The sequence below is a fragment of the Ursus americanus genome, chromosome 27 (genome assembly GCF_024610735.1).
Source record: "Ursus americanus isolate L20-20 chromosome 27, mUrsAme1.1.p, whole genome shotgun sequence".
Taxonomy (NCBI): domain Eukaryota; kingdom Metazoa; phylum Chordata; class Mammalia; order Carnivora; family Ursidae; genus Ursus; species Ursus americanus.
In genome coordinates this window covers 28,221,627-28,241,815 of record NC_142153.1, presented here as the reverse complement: position 1 = coordinate 28,241,815, position 20,189 = coordinate 28,221,627, and the positions used below count along the sequence as shown (strand labels likewise).

At 40.2% G+C, this 20,189-nt stretch overlaps 1 protein-coding gene across 1 annotated transcript in view; it reads right to left on the bottom strand.

Moving 5' to 3' along the window:
• Window positions 1-20,189, bottom strand: part of CSMD1 (CUB and Sushi multiple domains 1) — a 1,039,667-nt gene that overhangs the window by 591,506 nt on the left and 427,972 nt on the right. The gene's annotated exons all lie outside the window — the stretch shown is intronic.

The window sequence follows — 20,189 nt, the reverse complement described above, 5'->3', positions numbered from 1 at the left end:
AAGATGATGATGATGATGATGATTTTATTTATTTTACTGAGAGAAATACCAATTCTGTATATATCTCAGTTAAGCTGCAATGATAAAATCTCACATTGTGTTTGGTGTTGCTGATGGGTGAGAGCAAGCAGGGTGACGTGTTTTAATGCATAAATGAGTTGATTCTGAATTATTAGAATTCCTTCAAAAGTAACTAATTTAAAAGGACTGTAGTCTAATGATTCATTTCAATAATATGTATTAATAAATAAATAAATAAATAAATAAATAAATTTATTTATTTATTTATTTATTTATTTATTTATTTTAGAGAGACAGAGTGTGAGCAAGGGGAGGGGCAGATGGGGAGGGAGAGGTAGAGAGAGATTCTCTAGCAGACTCCTTGCTGAGCACAGAGCCCAAAGTGGGGCTGGATCTCAAGACCCTGAGATCATAACCTGAGCTGAAATCAAGAGTCAGAGCTTAACCTTCTGAGGCATCCAGACCCCCCTTTTTCAGTAATGTTTAAAACAGGAAATGACTCCAGTTAAAAAAGGGGGACAACACACAATGTCATGACTAGGTTTCAATGTACCTGCTCTGTCTCATTCCTGCCCACCTCCATCTGCTTTCCCTCCTCAGGTGTAAGAGGGCTTGGTCTATTGTCAAAGACATTTGTTAGAGGTTGCCTTCCCGTTTGTCACCCTGCTTCAGGAAGGAAGATCTCTGAGAAGGGTGGAGGATAAAATGAAGCAACAGGCTTTAAAAATTGTAATTATCATTGCAAAAGCACAAATTCCACTTTAAAAAGAAAAAAAAAACACCTTGAAAAGTAGATGGCTTCAAACCTGAGAGCTATCTTTCCTTAGTGACTATTCTATTATCTGGTACTTTTATTTTATTTTTTCATCTGGTACTTATAGGGTTAAACTCTGTGCCCTGTTGAATCCCTTCACTAATTTATTTAATAGTTGCTGATATCTTTTTTATTCCCATTTTCCCTCTAATTTTCTATCGCTAAAGAAATTATAGACTAATAAATTCTTGAAAATAATTTATATCATGAACACTCCTTTTCTCACAAAACCTACATAAAACACAACTTAAAATGTCTATATTGAGTAAAACATAAATTACAATGAAAGAAACACCTTAAAGTATGTTTAAAATATATAGCCTGGAGGCTCAGGAGGGGGAAAGACTCAGAGATGCACTGTGTCAAAGGTATTATCAGGAATGGCATATTTTCTTTCAGACTGACAAATTTGTAAACTAGGTGAGATGAGATAGTGAATGAATACCTCTTTCAGCTGTATGGTGCACATAAAGTCTGACATATGCAAATGCAAGTGTGTTCCAGTTCGGAAGTCTAAAACAAATACTATGAAATCAAAATAGGGTGGAGAACTGCACTGGTTGTACATTCACATAAAAGTCATACTTAATTTTCAGTCACTGATATCCATTCTAATTTTGAAATGCTGTGTTGATATTTTCTAATAAAGAAAAATTAAATGTTAAAGGTATATGCTTTCCCAATGGAAGACATAAAATAAATATATTGTATATCAATCTGAAACCATTCAATTACCCTTAAATTAAAAATGTCATGCAAAAATATTTGCTATCTCTTCAGGAACCATAGATACATTGCTTTATAATCATCAGATATTATTTCTCAGGTATCCACTTGATGCGTAGTATGTAAACAGCTACATATTTCAAAGTACCATGAAGATCACAGAAGAAAAGTGATGTATTTATGCAAAACTATTTAAAACATATAGAATTGAATCATTCCATTTTAAGAGGATTCAGTATGAAATATGATGATGAATATCCATGTCCCTTATTTAAAACATCTATAAATCATTTTCATCTGGCATTATCACCAGTGTAATGAATGTCAGCCAGGCTGGTTGTCCCCACCTGTGTATTAAAAGCTTGGTCCTTGACCTCCCCCAAGAGGTACCCCTAAGCCTTTGGAATATCCTCCTGCTTAATAAAAGTACCTTTGCTTACTAGAGCCCTTGGGCCACAGCAGAGAGTCTATGCTAATGATGTGATTTTGTGGAAACCATGGGCCATATGGCCACATGGTATCAGCTTGACCTCTGTGGAGCCTGCAGACTATAGGGAACCACATGGGTGGTCAGTCAAGACTGTGGACAGCAAGGTTCACTGAGCATCCCTGGTTGTCAGTACTCCCTGTGTGCTTGTCACATCTCATTGCTTGAAGAAGCAAGTGCTGTCTGATGGGACCGAATGACTAGACATTTTCATTTGATCTCTTCTGGACTCAGTTCCAGAGTCTCTTTCCTTCTTTGGCTTTAGCCTTGTCTGTTTGCTGAAATAAGCTATAACTGTGCGTTCAATGGCTTTTCTGAGTTCTGCGAGTCCTTCCAGCAAATTACTGAACCTGTGGACTGTGAACCACATTACCAACTGGAAAACAACAAGTATAATAATTACACTGCTTAACTAGAGTGCCTGGTGCAAATCCTTATTTCAGGCACACATTCACTATTGACTCATAGTGATTGCTACCCTTTTTGTCCTTGTCTCTCCAAAACCTGGGGTTGGGGCAAGGGGTGGAGTGCGAAATCTTTAGGAGTCTATGTAAGCTAATAAGAGTCATTTTATGTATGTTATCAGGTGCTCTTGAAGTATGTGCAAGTGACTTAACACTAGCCATAAAGTGTGAAAAAAGTCTTTGGGGAAAATATTCTTTCTCTTAAAAAGAAACATGATGCAGGGACTTTCCTCCGGTCTTGGTCACTGGGGCAAATGGAGATGTGAAGCCTGGAACAGCCTCTTTGCAGCCATGATGGGATTAGCAGACTCAATGAGGGTGGCAGGCACAAATAAAGGAGGGTCTTCTGACAATGTTATTGGGTCCTCAGATAACTGACCTCGAAAATATTTTACTTCCAGGCCTCTAGATCCATGTGACGCTACATTTTCTTTATTGTTTAAGCTAGTATTTGAGCTATGTGATACATTTTATTCTAAGCTATATGATTTTCAGTCAGTAGCATCCTAACTGAAAATAGGTTGCCCCACTTGCCACTTAGGTATCTTTGGGGAAGGTTCATAAACAATGTTTGTCTGGAAATGTTCTAAAGTCAGGATGGCAATTATACACATGTTGGAAAGTTGTTGCAAACTTTGGCATTACAAAGATCTGAATTCAAATGTCAACTCACCTTCTGAACCCAAATGAATTATATTATCCTTTTCAATCTGTTTTTCAGTCTTTAATATAGGTAATATTACTTGCCATGACTTCAGAATTGTTCTGTGACCTTAAAGGTATCTAACGGAAAGAATGCATTCAATGGTTTGCTTTCTTCTGTACCAAGATAATACTTTAGTAAAATAATGTCTAATATTAGATTATTTATTATGGACTGATCACCATTGTAAGCACTTTTCAGATGTATTATTTAATAGAGAAGGATCTCTCAGGGCCCTGTGAAATCAGAGGATGAAGAGATATCTTTGGCACAAAGATATTAAGTGATTTTCCTAAGGACACACAATGAATCAAGGAGCTAGGACTTGAACCCAAGTACAGCGGGTCCTATACAATACCTTCCTGATGGTAACTGAGATTTTACTCCCTGCCTTTCACCAAACTTCAAGGAACGATTGCTGTGAATCTTGGTTTCTTGAACTTAGTGTTTAAACATCAGTAGACCAAGGCTGACAGATAGATAGAAAGATAGACAGATAGATAGACAGACAAATAAATACAATGTAGACCACAAACACACAAAGAAGAATACATTATCCATTCGAACTGTTTCTCCAACCCCAGTCTTAGCTGTGGCTTGCTCTGGGGAAGTTAGAGCAAGAGCTTCAAATGTTGGTTTTATGGGGAGAGAAAATCTAGTCTTGGCCCACCCCCAACCCACAAGCTGCTCTTGAAATTCCAAGCCTGGAGACATGAGGAGAGTGATGACAGGGCTTTCAGTTATATTTGGAGATCCAGGTTTAAAAACAATACAGTAGAAATACTTGTATCTCCCTCTGGTGTAGCCTGAGGAGAGTGTCAAGACTCTGTAAGATTCTCTTGCCTAAGAACTTACAGAAGCAGGAGAAACATGTATACTCTCTGCCCAGAAAGAATGTTTCTCTCTGCAATAGAAAGTCAACAGATAGGAAAAAGCTCATGGTCAGAACAAAGAGAACGTAGCCATGACCTGAAGTCGAGAGCCCAGAGTCCATCTGCAGGGAAGAGGTAGTCTCAGGGTGAGGAACAGAGAAGGCGCGCATAAGTCTTATGTTGCTAATTTCATAAAAAGTGTAAATGCACTTTGTATTTAATACTTAATATTCATCATGGTATGCTAGATTTGTCCTTACTTGTGAAGGAGCAAGAAAGGCAACACAATCATTCGTTAAATAAGCTTTGTGAAATTGATAGTATCTTCTTAAATTCCGTATATTGTTTTCATGTACGTTCAGTGCAGTGTGTGTGTGTGAACAGTGGCCTCTAAAGCCGCCATTAATCAGGCCTCTGCGGGCCTATGAGAAAGCAGAAAGCAAAGTCGGATTCAAATTATTGCAGAAGGTTCTCAGACAGACTGTTTCTCAAAAAGTGCACATTTAACATGAAATGGGTAATCACTTTACTGGAGTAAATTGCCTCTTTCAGACTTTCCATTTGGCTTCTTCTGTGTGACTCATTAATCCCCACGCAGATCCAGGGTAGTAAGTGTTAGCAATTACTAACTCTCTTCTCCAGATGGAGAAACAATGAGTCGCTAACAATAGAACCCAGAATCCCCCGTGGGGGCATTTCATTCACTACCTCATGTAACAACTTCAAACTGAGTAGATCTTAGAAGCAGTAATAAAAATCTGGTTCTTCTCAAACCCCACAGATTTCCTACTTTATTATTAAGTGGCTTCTTGTGACTCTGTTTTTATCTGACAGGCTATGTAGACACTGGTTACCATGAAGTATAACTGGATACTTGGGTCAGCTTATTTATTCCAGGACAGAAAGAAAGGAGTGCGGGAGATGAAGAAAATCCTTTTAAAAATCATGACTTATACCTCAGTGTTGAAATGCTTCTTATATCTCAAGAAGCCATCACAAGATTTCTGAGAAAATACTAGTATTTATATTCACGTAAGAACTCCAAGTACATCATTTGCTTGTAAGAAACAGGCTCTTGGCTACATGGAAACATCTGACGTGAGTATCTCTGTTCTCTCATTTCACCACGCCAGCCAGCCGTCGGTACACAGACCCCATCGGCGTGACACCCCAGGAAATGTGCACACCTCTGCCCACCTCTCCCTCCAGACCATCGTGAGTTTCCTGTGCTCAGGAGCGCTAACTGCAGCTAGATTGCAGGACAGAAGCAATAGATGTAAACAGCTCACATTAACAAACATAAACGCTGAATAAATTTCTAACAAAAATGAGGTGAGAGCAGGCATCCTGAGAGACAAGAAGTCCCAGGAGACAGGGGCCACCATCCTAACGGAATCTGCAAAACCTGGACACCAGGTTTTTTGATAGTATATTCAGGACAAAGATACGGTGGATAAAGCCCAGGCTGCTGAAAGTAGAAAGCCTTCACTTACCTAGACGGGTGGGCAGATTGATAGATAGATAATATGGATATAAAATGCAATGCATACATATTACACATAATATATCATACCTTAAATTATATATAATCTATAATAAAATTATATATATATGTATTATATATATTTTATATTCAAGTATATTTTATATTCATCGTAATGCATATATGTACTATGTGTGTATATATTAAGAGCACAGGGGATACAGAAGGTGCTATATGACTCATCGGAGTTTCAGAAGCCGATTTGGAAACCAGGAAGAGGCCATCCGTAAAGGCATGCTGTGTGAGACCCAGCTCCAGGAAGCTCACAACAACACACGAGGAAGAATAAGATGAAATGGCTGTGCTTGTGGGACAACAGAACAGCAAAGACAAGAAGAAGGTCCCAACAGTCACTGAAGAGAGCAGAGTGAAGGGGGAGAGCGAGGGCAGAGCGACTGGGGAAGTGGGTTCATCAGACCCATAGGCTTTTGGCCTCAGTTGGGCAAGCACCTCCTTTGGCTTTCCCAGGCTCTCCGGAGTCCTTGCGTATCTGTCAGCAATAGAGAAGAAGGAAGGGATCAGCTCACAGGGATCAAGTCCGTGTAATCGTGTGAATGATCAACTAATCAAGTTCATGTATTCATTGAGTTAACTGGCTTGGTTAGATTTCATGGCAGGCCAAGGATCGGAAGCCCGAAGGGATTTGTGGCTTTGGTTAAGTTGAATTGGTAGCAATGGAATTCCTAGCAGGGAAGGAAAACAGGTGTTATTGCCTGGTTTCCAAAACAACTGGAAACAAATATTTGAAACAAGCAGAATCAGAGCATCTGATTTTTTTCGCTAAGGAGGTGCCCTGAGTCAGCAGCATTGTCCTTACCTGCGAACGTGGCAGGAAGGCACATTTTCTAAATTTCAGGGCCCATCCCATCCCTCCTGAACCAGAAACACTCAGGATAAGCCCAGCAATCTGTGTTCTAGACTCTCCACGGAGTTCCCGTGCAAGCTACAAGGTGAGAACTGCAGCTCTTGGGAGATTTAAGCCACAATAACAGTAATTCTGGTCTATGATTAATTTTGCTGAAAGCATGAGTTTTGAAGCCAGCTGACGTTGAGTTATGTCTGGCTCTATCATGCACGGGGTGAAGCCATGGACGATCAAGGTGCGGGGCAGATGGCAGTCAGACAACTCCCTGTTGCACTTTCCTTACCTTAAAATAGGGGTGATCTGAAGAAAGAGAGAAACCATGCAGTGTTCTTGGCACATAAATGCTTTTCCTCTTTTCACCAAAAAGAAGAGGCAGAGGAGCAAGAGAGGATGAGGGGATCAAATGAGAAGTCCAGATGAAATCTGCAAGGCTGGGGAATGCACAGAGGAGATGACAGCAGGTGGTTCCATTCAATAGCAGGTTTCCAGGGGCCATCAGGCTTACTGACACTCCATCCCCATAGGTGCCTCTCACCGTTCGTGTTCCTTCCTTCATGTCTCCTCACTGCTCCTCCTCTGACTCCAAAAAGTCTAACAACTTGTCTACAATCTTAAACTGTAAACTTCTGTCCTGTATCAGCCAGAACAGTGAGATCGGTGACAGGAGCTCATTTGCCGGTTACCTTCCTTACTACACTGTGTCACAGGCTGGACAGAAGCTGGCGCAACTGGTAGGACCTCTCAGACCAGCAATGCAGGCTGTGCCTAGACACTTTTCCTCGCACGTGACAACCAGTGGACTCAGATGCAATCTCTCAGAAGCTGCGATGGGAGTCGAGGCGGAGAGACGTATCCCGATGGAGGACAGTGCTTCCAGAAGCCAGGCTGTGATAGGGGGTGAGCTCCAAGTGTCTCTGTGCCTTCTGGACTCAGAGGAAGGAGCAGAGACTCAGCAGGAGACAAGGGGAGACCTTCCCTGACTACTGATGGAAGGGGTGGTGGTCACAGGTGGAGAAACAGAAGGTGTCTTGAGGGCGGGATGGCTTCTGCAGGCATGGCAGCCGACCTGGGGCAGCCACAGCCTATGTAATTATATGCTGAGAGTTCTACTTTGCAAAAGACATAGAGGTTCTGGTATCTGATTATGAAGTCGAAGTTAGGTTATTTTAGGACAAAAATAAATTAAAACACATACTGAAAAAATCTTTTAATTAAAAAAAATTTAAAAATAAGATACATAATGAATAAAAGAGATCCATTAAAATTATGTTACTTTAAGAGAAGAGGAACCCCATTACTGAAAGAATGTTTAAACTGTACTGGGATATTAGAGTATGAATACTATTATCTTCAAAATATGTTTTCTTTGAACTCTTGACTTATAAATTCTACTTTTCAAACTGTATCCTAAGGAAATAATTAAGGGAACTTTTTAAAAAAAATATGAGCTATAGTGATATTTATAACCATTTTAGCATAGTGATATTACAAAAGAACTGGATAGATTCCCAATTCCCAACAAAACTAAGTAGATTAAATTAATCGTGGTAGAGCTGCATAATGCAAAACTCTTCAGCCAGTAAAACATATTTCAAAGAATGTCTATCAACGTAGAAAAATATTCACAATATATGAAATGAAGAAAGCAAACAACAAAAACAGTTATATAACATTTTGCCATATCTGAAAATAGATTATATGATGTATGCATAGAAAAAAGAAGGCTATATGCCCAGAGGTTAACTAAAAGTTTTTTTGCATTGTAAAAAGAGAGACTTTAATTAAATATTCTGTTTTATTTGCATTTTCCCATTTTTCTATGCCTGCATTGCTTTGTTACAGGAAATCAAAACAAAATCTATTTTAATTTTTAAAATTAACAACCTTGTTTGAAAATTAGGGAAAATTGCATCTATTAAGATAACATCATTTCCATTTGAAATGTAAATAAAAATCTGGCAGTTTAGTTGTGGGAATTTGGGGAAAAGTAACATTTCATAATGTATGAATTTGTTTCTCTGATACTCAGTAGAACTGCCCAAAACAGCAGTTAGGAAACCAGTAAACCACTAAAAATGAGTAACTTTCTAGGTTCTTGCCAAAGGCAGACTCAAAGGGCCATGATTTGCTTAGTTTTCACACCTCATTAGCACTTCTTTTAAATAGAGCTTTCAACCTGGCACCCCTGTTTCCTCAGAGGCCAGGGGAGAGGATGTTTTCCATGGATAACAACCCAGCCATCTATCTTCTATTTATTGATCTAGCCCTGACATCATCCCCTTGCCTCCTCCCACCACTGGCCTCATTCTTTTCTGACTTAAATTGGTGTGCATGCCCCCTGCCTTGGGTGGTGGGGTGGGTATAGGAGATAGAAAAAATATATATATTAATATCTAAATAATAATACCTTAGCCTCTATACTTATTTCTGACTTAAAAGGCCAGGCAGGGTGCAATTTTAAAAACGTTTCGGCAGCTCTCCCCTGCCACTTCTGGTGAGGTCTTGGTGCTCCTGGGGTCAGGCTCTGCACACCCAGCAGGGGAAGCTGAGCCCAGCGTTTGTCAGGGTAACAGCAGTCCAGCGCAGGACTTAGGACTGAAAACAGCAATCACATTCACAGAAGTTAGTGGGGCAGGATCATTCTTTGGTGCTACTGGAGATGAAGGGGCATGAGGATAGCCTGTGCTCTTTAAAAACATCCATGCTGTGAAAGATAAAGGAAGGAGAAGGGTCATTCCAGATGAAAGGGAACTACAGTGACAAGACCATCAAAGGCAGTGTGGAGCCTCAGATGGGCGCCCGGCCAGCAGGGAAACAGCAGCAAGTGCACCGGTGGGAACACTGGCAACGCGTCATTTGGGATGATGCTATTAGATGAAAGTGTTAAACTAAATTTTCCTAATTTGAACACTATAGTGTAGTCATTGCAAGATATTGGTCTTGTCCTTAGGAAATGAACATCGGAGTATAGATTAGGGAAGGAGGTGGGGGGAGCGAGAGAGACCAAGACCAACATTGACAGAACAAATGTGCCAAAATGCATAATGTTGGTGAATCTGTAATTCCCAGGCCATCTCAGAATTCACTCTGTTTGGTTTGTTTGCATAAGACATACATCTCTTCATAAAGCATTGAGACCTACGGTAAACAGCAGAAGTTGGCAAAGAGGCAGATCATATCGCTATTTCTCATGCAACCAATCCGTGACCCAGACACACCTGCATGGGTGGGGATCCAGGGCAAAGACACGATGGATGTGTTCCAGCTGCAGACAGGAGGTGTCCAGTACGAGAGAATGTACTACTTTATTTGGGGCTCTGCTTCCACAGCTGGAAACTTTCTCCCTGTTCCGTATCCCCTGCCTTCTTTCCTTTTCTGTCCATGAGTTAATTGGGACGCGTACGTAGTCATCTTACATTTCATTCGCCTCTTCTCCAAGGTGCTCAAGGGCACATTTTATTGACATCGGACAGAGGTGTGGGGAAAACCTGATTCTGTGGATATATCTTCTCTCGCTCACTCAACTTTTGATTTTATATTTACTTTAAGAACTTTAACTTTTACTTTAAAAAATTTGCATACCCTGGTTGAAGAGATTCAACATTTTCACTTATTGTTATAAAAGCCAAGATGTTTTTGACAACATTTTGTATTTAGTTATTACACATTATAGGAAAAGGTTTCTCTAAATGGGGTAACTTATTCTAAAAGAAACAAATCTATGGTTTTCCGTTCAGGTCAAATGTCTTCCTGCTTCAGAGATTTCTCATTAAAAAACAAAACAAAACAAAAAATCAAAATCAAAATAAGCTTGGAACCATACGACTTAAGGTGTTTATTTTCAGTATCACATTAAGAAATTCTCTATAAAAAGAAAAAAAAAAAAAAGAAAAGAAAAAAGAAATACTGGAGAGGGAATGTCCTGGGTCACAAGGTTGTGATTCTAGAGAGGGCTAGAGTCAATGTGACCACAAACTTGTGGAAGGTTACACCAGTGGTTCTCAATCAGGGCAAATTAGCTGTAGAGAGAGGATATTTGGCAATGTCTGGAGACATTCCAGGCTGTCACAACTGGGGGCTGCCAGTATCATTCACACGCAAAGGCCAAGATGTTAAATAGTCCATAGTGCTGGAGACAGCCCCCCATCCACCCAACTGTGCACTTCCCAATGTAATTATCCCACCACAGTCTGATTTTCAAGGTAGGGGAGGGCGAGGCCAGCGTAGGGGCCCTGCATAGGTGAGCTCACTCAGACACATCTAACCACTAACATACCCTATACAAGCCAGGAAGGGCAGAGCAAGGACCCGAGGCAAATTTGCCTGATTCAATAATTGCTTCCATGAAATTCATTCTAAAGCATTCCACAGCCTTTCCAAACTCTTTCTTGTTTTTCCCAATTCACTCTATACCGCTCCATTTTCGACCTTATGTTGTCTCACACAACCTCAAGTCTCCAACAGAAAAGCCTGTGCACCAGCCCCGGCGCCATCATGTCTGCAAGTTTAAGTGAGTACGGCTCAGGACCAGTCTCTTCTTTTGCTCATTGCGTGGTTCACTCGATTTGTCCTTTTCTCTTCCCATCCCCTCCCGTCTTCTCTCCCTCTCTCTGTCCAGGACATGCTCAAATCAGAGTCTCAAATCACAGTTGACCCTCTGTTGCAGAGACGAAGGGGTATGAGCAGGAACCCCTGCCATGGCCGCCTGCTCCGAAAACGAGTAGGTACTGTCAAGATCAGGAGTCGTGGATCAGCACGCCGAGGCCCAACAGTGCACACCCCATGCCAATAATGCACCCCCTATGCCCCACGTCACACAACTAGCCACTCAGTTCCTGAACAAAACAGCCTCATGATGGAAGGAACCAAGTCCAGAAGCCTAGTGCAAGGGAGGCCGGGGTGTGTGTGTGTGTGTGTGTGTACGTGTGCATGCACGCATTCCAGTTTCTGCCCAGGAAGGGAGTTGGCCTTGCTGTTCGACAGCCAATCTACAGTATCAGGCTTCCTGACAAAGCTTATTTTATTTGTTTTCTTACAATTAAGTTTCTATTAAAGAAGATCGTGTTAGTGTGGACAAGTTTGCTTACCTACACTTCAGAAGGACTAGGGGAATCCATTCTGCCAACAGAGCTAATGTTCTGTGACATTCACACAACAATTCACCAAGTCTCCTGATGGTTAACACTAATGTCTTTCTGTCACCTAAGCTTGGGAACTGCAAAGAGCTTTTAATCCTGAAAAATACTGATACTTATCTTTTCACGCACTTCCTACCTGGTAGCATCTGCAAGTGGTGGCTTTTGAACAAGGCAACAGTTCCCCCTTTAAAAAGTTATATGGCGTTTCTTCTTCACTAGTGTCCATTTGTGGTTCATTTCATTGTCAGCTGTTTACAGCATAGTGCATAACCCCTATAAGCATCAGAGGCATTTAACATTACAGTTTCAAATTATAATACACAAAAATGTTCTTACAGAATTGTACTAAAATGACAATTAATTCTGAAAAAAATTAAAGGTAAACACATTAGAAGGTGAACACGCTACTACTAAGGTGGATAGGATACTTCTGTAACTATTGTCATATTGTACATATTTTTAACGTAGCTTTTTACTTTTCAAATGCATTAAGATGTACATAACTTTATTCTTTAAGATTTTGTAAAATGGTATTTTTTTCCTGACGTATTTTGGAGATTATGGATGAATGTGGGTAAATTATTAATTTTCAGCAGGTAGAAACAGAATGCATATAAATTTATATATACTTAGATTTATGTATACATTTCTATTATAAAAATATAAACATAAACTTATGTATAAATATTTAGCTATGGTAGAGAAGTAATCTTTTATTTTGCTATTCTTCCTTTTTCTAAAGTTATAGAACTCAAACTGTTCTGAAAATTTCCTTTCTGAGACAATAATTATTGCAATGTCAACCAATATCGTGGTTATGACAGGGAATTTTTCACACTCAGATTTTAACACCTGAATACCTGTTTTGTGGAGGGACAGAAATACTTGTAAAAAGTGCAACAAGTGTTGAAGAATTTGGAGCTCCTGAAAATGTAGCTGAGAGCTGTAAATGATTTATTTTTCCTCTGGTTTCAGAGTACAGAAAATCACTTTCGAATTTTGTTTTGGTTTTCCAAAGGATTTTTTTTTAAGATTTTTTTAATTTTTTTTTTTTTAATTTATTTATTTGACAGAGAGAGACAGCCAGCGAGGAAGGGAACACAAGCAGGGGGAGTGGGAGAGGAAGAAGCAGGCTCATAGCAGAGGAGCCTGATGTGGGGCTCGATCCCAGAACGCTGGGATCACGCCCTGAGCCGAAGGCAGACGCTTAACCGCTGTGCCACCTAGGTGCCCCTCCAAAGGATTTTAATGACTTTCTCCCAAACAAGGCCTTCTAGATGCAAACACAAGACAGGGACCCACCTTGGACGAAGATGGCGGCAGCAAGGGCCGGAAAACTGGTCTGGGAGTAGGCTAAGGATTGGCCCCTGTTACAGGCTGGACGGTCACATCACTTTTAAGGTGTTTTTTGTTTGTTTGTTTGTTTTATCTGGCACTCTGCTAGAACCATACCATCTCCCTTTAGGTGTCTTATGCTAGGGCAGGATGCCCTGTGACGCCTGTTATCTGTCCTTGGTACACGATGTTACTATGTTTCCATCTAAATGACCCAGTCTAATAGCAGCTACGTTTTTTAGAACTCTTGCTACAAGCCCAGGCCTGTGCTGGGCACTTGAGACTCTTTTTATATAAGTTTTCAAAATATGTGTTACTCAAGGGTGTATGGCTAGTAAATGGAATACTACCACTGAAAACTCAGGTTTTTGTGTTTTGTTTGTTTTGTTTTTTCCTGGTTCCCTTCTGGGACTCCAGCTCACTAAACAGTTCAACAGGAATATTGTTAACATTCAGGTTACAATGTAACCTTTGGTCTCAGTAAATACCTCGGGCAGTCACATGTTCACATTGACCTTTGGGATTTTCTTCTGCTTTACATTTTTTTTTTTTTCTGCAACCCGAATCTGGATCTCAAACTAAGTATTAATCTTGGATTAATAAAAAGAAAAAAAAAATTCTTACAAATCTCCCTGCAGTTCATTAAGTGTTACAAGGAAATCTAAATGTCTACTTTTAGAACTGATGTTAACATACATCAGGGATATTCATGTCACTAGTATCTACATGTGAAACACTGTATAAGTTGTTGGATAAGTTGTAGTATCTTTCTAGAATTTTTTAAAGATTTTACACTGTATAAGTTGTTGGATAAATTGTAGTATCTTTCTAGAATTTTTTAAAGATTTATTTACTTATTTTAAGAGAAAGAGATAGACTGCATGAGCAGGGTGAGGGGCAGAGAGGGAGGGGAGGCAGACTGCACTGAGCAGGGAGCCCGATGCGGGGCATGATCCCAGGACCCTGAGATCACCACATGAGCTGAAACCAAGAGTTGGACGCTTCACTGACTGAGCCACCCAGGTGCCCCTCTTTCTAGATGTTTTATCAATTTTTTAAAAAATTTTATTTATTTATTTGACAGAGACAGAGACAGCCAGCGAGAGAGGGAACACAAGCAGGGAGAGTGGGAGAGGAAGAAGCAGGCTCATAGCGGAGGAGCCTGATGTGGGGCTCGATCCCATAACGCCGGGATCACACCCTGAGCCGAAGGCAGGCGCTTAACCGCTGTGCCACCCAGGCGCCCCTGTTTTATCAATTTTTAACCTATGTACACATTGTGTTGATTGTTATTTATCTGGATGCTTCCTTCATGGTACATGCAGTCTGATATATTTTCTATTTTTTTTTAATAATCTTGATTTATAAGATATGCTACGAAGGATAACAGAGTCCCAAATTGAAAGAGAAAAGCAATCATACCTTGATTTTCAAGTGTTTGCTATGCTTTAATTGAAACTGTGCTGTGGCAAATGAACAGACATAAAGCCAAACGAAGAGCTTTGTGGGTAAATGCAGCTTAGCTGCAGGAAACAGAGGGCTAATGAGGCTTCACCCTGCCCAGGCACCTGTCTTGCCTCCATTCTATGCTTGCAGAGTGCTGTCACTTATTCTAAATGTATGTGATGCTTGTCATTCAAGGGTCGAGCTGCTGACCGTGGACACACAGGAGCAAACTACCATCACTCCACCAATATAGCTCACAGTGACAAACCACCCGTCAGCCTCGCAGAGAAAGGGCAGCAAAGGCTCAATGAGAAGACCATTTCATCACTTCCAGTATGTAAGTGCGAGTCCTGCTACAGAGGGATCTCGCCAGCTCTCCTTCTCTGGCTTCAGCGACTGTCACATGGTTGCCAATCCTGACCTCTCCCTTGAACATGGAACCTCTGGTGTCCCCACTCATACCTCCAACTGACCCCAACCCCTGTAGTAAACACCTCCAGCAAATGGCTGCATCCTTCCGCTTGCTAGACCAGAATCCTTTGTCAATCTTGCCTCATTTTATCCTAAAGCTTACCCACTGGAAAATCCTATTAGATCTACCTTCAAAGTATTATGTGATATGGACAATTTTCACCAATAAGAGACACGTAAAAAGGGTTTCTATCAGAAAACAGCACTGCATTAATTAAGACTTTCATCAATGCCAAGCTTCACTCCTCCGTGGGTATACTTCATCAACTGAAAAACTTAAAAGTTATACGTTTCAAAGTTTAAAAACATATTTTCACAAACTTAATCTATTTCTACAGGTTGCTTGTTTATATTTTGTCCTGTGTAAATACAAAGGCATTTTAAATAGTAATGGTTTAAAAGGAGTGAGGTAACAGTGCTTCTAGATCATTCCTCCTGTAGACCACCCAGTCCAGTGAGGCCCCTCTTCACAGTGCAGACAGTTGCAATCATGCACCAAGTTTGAAAAGCAACAGCTCCAGGGGTGAGCCGTGTCTCAGTGGTGTCCCATAAGGGTCCTGAAGATGACTCATCCCTACATTGTAATGCAAGTCTGATGACCAACACATGATAGATTCAATTCTATATGAATTTTCATCCTCATTCCCAGGAATGACAGTCTCCATCCTGACAGCATCCCTGGTAACAATCAGCACTTCTCTCCTGTCTAGAACTGACAGTTTCATTTCACCCATGACAGCCTACAGTTGTCACATAAAATATATGATCTGAACCTGGATCACTGATGTGAAAAGTCGGTGTCACTGCATGGAGGGGCTGGGTAAATAACACCCAGTGAGGCAGAAATGGCCATAATCACATCTCATTTGTGTTAGAATAGCAGGTGTTTTCAGGTAACCATGGTACCACCCATTCCCACTCATCTCTACAACACACACACGCACACACACACACACACACACACACACACTGAACACAGCATCATTTTCAGTTTTAGAGTCTGAGTACTCATTTCCAGTTTGACTGAACTATAAACTATCCTTTGTGGGTACTGACCTAAAATGACATTATTAGCCAAAATTTAGAGATAACATAAATATAAAGATTTATAAAATCATGTAATACTTTATAGTGCAGTTTGTAAACATGAATATTTGTTGTCAAGTTGAAATATCTTTGACTTAGATCAAGTGTAAATATCAGATGTGTGTGTAAAAGTTAAGTGTAGGTATTTATCTTTATCTTTATTTATATTTATATATTTATACATTTTATATTTATATATTTTGTATATATTTATAAATTTATATATTTTTATATGTGTGATATATAAATATAAAATATTATATATGTAATATGACATATGTGATATGTGATATGATATATGTGATATATAAATATTAAAAATATATATATACACATACATACACACGCACATGTTTAGGGGAAAATGTTATGGACAGTAGGGTAAACAGCATTTGAAAAAATCAAGAGGAAACAGGGGCATCTGGGTGATGTAGTCGGTTGACCGTCCAACTCTTAATTTCAGCTCAGGTCATGATTTCAGGGTCATGAGACCGAACACTGTGTTGAGAATCTGCGCTCAGCAAGGAGTCTGCTTGAGGATTTTCTCTCCTTCCACCTCTGTCCCTGCCCCTGACCCTGCTAATACATGCACGAGCACTCTCTATTTCTCTCTCTCTCAAATAAATAAATAAAACTTTTTTTAAAAATCAAGAGAAAACAAAACTCTAAATCTACAATATTAAGAGAAATTAAATTGAAAATTAGGAATTAGCAATGACTATATGAGTAGTTTGAGAGAAAAGCTAAATTTCAGAGAACCAACACATCTTTTTCAACATCTGTCAGTCTTTGATTTGCTGGGTGTGAGAGATCCATTCAAGGAAAACTAAGAAAAAATGGCTGAGTCCCAGGTCAGAGTAAACACAGGGGGCACTGGACATTCCAGCAGGTGATAGAAAGGTTTGGTCCTTGAGTAGAACAGAACAGGATCCAGGGTGTTCTCAACAGGTCTACCAGTTGACCCAGACCCTCATGGTGGCCAGAATACACACAGCACATCCCTATGCCATATCCCCTGCTTCCCACCCACACACACTCCTGACCTGCAGGAAGGCTGGCCTCTCTGAGAGCTGGGAGACATGAGCTGGCCGCCACATGGTTTAGCCCTTAAGCATCAGGCCTGGAATTTGCTGTCTTGTGGGTCCTGATGCATCTCTCAAACTGTAAATGCCATGTGTAAGGGCATTGATACAGTAAATGTTCTTTTAACTTTTTATTTTCTTTAGATTAAAAAAAAATCAGTTAAAGAGAGAAATCATAAAAGATAGCTTGTATTTCTTTTGACCAGTTCATTTTTACTCCACACATGAAAATGTACATTAATCGTTCAAACTTTAGTTCTAAAATTAACTCTTTTCTTTTGAATACTGCTCCACAGACAAGACAGCTTTGAAAAATTATAATAAAGTAAATAACTCATCAATTTTCATCTAAAACAGCCAGTTTTTGGTTACTATAAGGTAAAGCAAGAACTTAAGATGCCTGAAGGCTATTGAGTGCATTATCCTCCTATTCCTTTAAAATGTTTCCCTCACAGACAGTTGTTTGCAATCCTCTTGTCTACAGCTAACTTGACAGTAATTTTTATTATTAGCTATTTTTCTATAGATATGATAGCTCTCTTTTTTAGACTCATATTTCATTGGCTTATACAATGTTTTATTAAAATTAAATAATTATGGTGGCAAATGACACTGACATAATAGCTTTGGCACAAATACACAGTTAATTCTGGACAAGCCTGCCACACACTTGTTGGGTAACCTAACTGAGCAAAGTACTGGGAAGCGCCCCCTAGTGGTGAGACTCCACTTGCCAGTCCTCAGTCAGGAAGCATCAAAGGAGCCAGTTGATCCTGCTAGTTGATTAAGTGGAGGCTATGAAACACACACGCACACACAACCTTCTACTGTATGTTCATCTACTGTAAATCATTAATAACTTAGCATGAACTTGCAATTAGAAAGTTAGCTCTTATGTTAGAAAGCAAGAGAGGCTGGCTCTGATAGCAAGAAAGGAGTCCACATCTCCTAATATTTTCAAAACTGAACCAAGAAAGATGAATTGATGAAGATACACCAGGCATCATTTTAGGAGGGAATACGACAGGTGTAATCTTCTCCCTGTGATTCCAGGAACAAGGGGAAGGACCAGGTGCCCCAAAGGACTCTAGCAACCGTTCCAGAATCCCTCTCCCTTTCCCTCCTGGGAAATACCATGTGATATGTTTGAACAACGTCCAAATCCCCCTGCCATGCACACAGTTGCTTCTAGAAGAGTGCGGGGTGTGTGGACTCAGGGTGTTGGAGGGAAGCCCCCTTGAGAAAAGGAATGTCTGTAGTCCAAGTGAGAATGTTTCCTGCCACCTAATGCAAGGGCTCTGCAGGAGCAGAGCATAGGGCATCACGGAGAAACAGGACGGGGAAGAGAAAGTCAAATGCGAGTGCCCAGGACACAAGACATTCACTGCCAACTGAGCCAAAGGTCATGGAGCCTGGGGTGAAGGGATACAGCATTACTTCCTCAGAAATTTTTCTAAGCAGAGGCTTTCATTCTAAAAGTGATATGTGCTTTTCCCTCTTTCTACTCTCTATGGATCACTTAGCCACAACGCTTCTGAGCTCTAGGAGAGTAAAAACTCATCCTTAGTGCAGAGAAGCCTCCATTGGAAGCACTGACGAGGCAGTAGGGCAAGCTTCACCATCCTAGTCCTGAAAATAATTTGCATATGCTCCAATAAGAGCAGAGAGTGGGCAGTTTTCGTTGTTACATGGAGGCTTTGCCCACTTTTCTTCCTTGCTGGTACAGATCTAGCCCTATAACAAAGGCTTTAAACATCACAGACTCACTTTACCAGCCAGCTGGCAATATCTAGGATATGGGCATATGACTCAATCATGGCCAATACAATAGGTAGGAAAGTCTGTGGGGGCATATCTTGGAAAGACGTTCTTCCATGATGAGTCCCTAGCCCTCTCTCACTGCCCTGGACATTGTCCCGAGAGGACAATACCTGCAGGAGGAGGTTCAAACCAAGAAAATGCTTATGAAATCGATCCAGAAGCTTGCTGTGCTTGCAAATTTAAGGGAACGCTGGATCCCTATCTTCAGACTTCTTGATGTTGAGAGAAACAAACCTTTATTGTTTTAGCCACTTTAGGTCACAGAGTGTTCCTTCCAAGACAATCTCTGAAAGCATGAAAATAAAGAAGAAATAGAGCATTAACGTACTTACCTAAAACTTAGATTTCTAGGGACCTCAGCCATTTGGGAAACAATAATAAATATAGCAGAGAGGCTAAGCAAGGCAGGCCTACAGTATGTGGAAACCCAGAAGCCCCATAACAGACCTTTATCCCGAAGGAAATTCTGCAACGTCTTAATATTTAGGGTTAATCCTAAAACTACAATTTATAAGGAAATGTGTCCTTATGAGTGGCCACCTGAGGAAGGCACTATATGAACAATGGACAGGGTCACCAGGAAGAGAGACCAAAATATATAAAACACATATGTGATCAATGAGCTCAGAACATGCTTATTGACGCCAGCTCTGCCCTTGGCGCTCTGCAAGCAGGGTAAGCACCGCCACATCCTCAGAGAGCCCACATCGCTCTCCGATGTGGGAAGACAAAAGAAAGGGTTAAGCCTGAAGGCGACGGTATACCAGTAGATTTGTCTAGAGAGAGAATGAGCGAAGTTTGGAGGGATGTGGAGGACTTGATCATTGCAGCAATATAGAATACTGGGTTTATGAAAAATAACATTTGCAGCTCAAACCTCTGGAGGGCTTCACGATTATTACCCAATAATCAAAAGTTCCCACATCAATCTATAAATACATATGGTTTAGAAATATCATAGGGAAACATATTTTTGCCTTTCTGTAATTAGAATTTAAGGTTTAAATATCTCTAACAATTCTAAAAAATTCAGTGATAGTAGATAAGCACTTTTTTTTTTTAAAGATTTACTTTTTCCATTTTCAAAGCTTCTAGCCTTGAGGTCAATGTGACATTTTATTTCAAATACTGACAAGAATTTGAGCTATGTGCCTTTGCTGACAATAGCAGAATTTTTTGTGGAATATGGTATGTGTGATGTGGTTACTTTTGTTTCAGAAAGAAAGTTGCTGTGTATGGGCATGCTTATTCTGTGATCTTTCATGTTTATAAGAGATCAGATCAAAATATATTTAATGCATAAAAAAGGCATGGT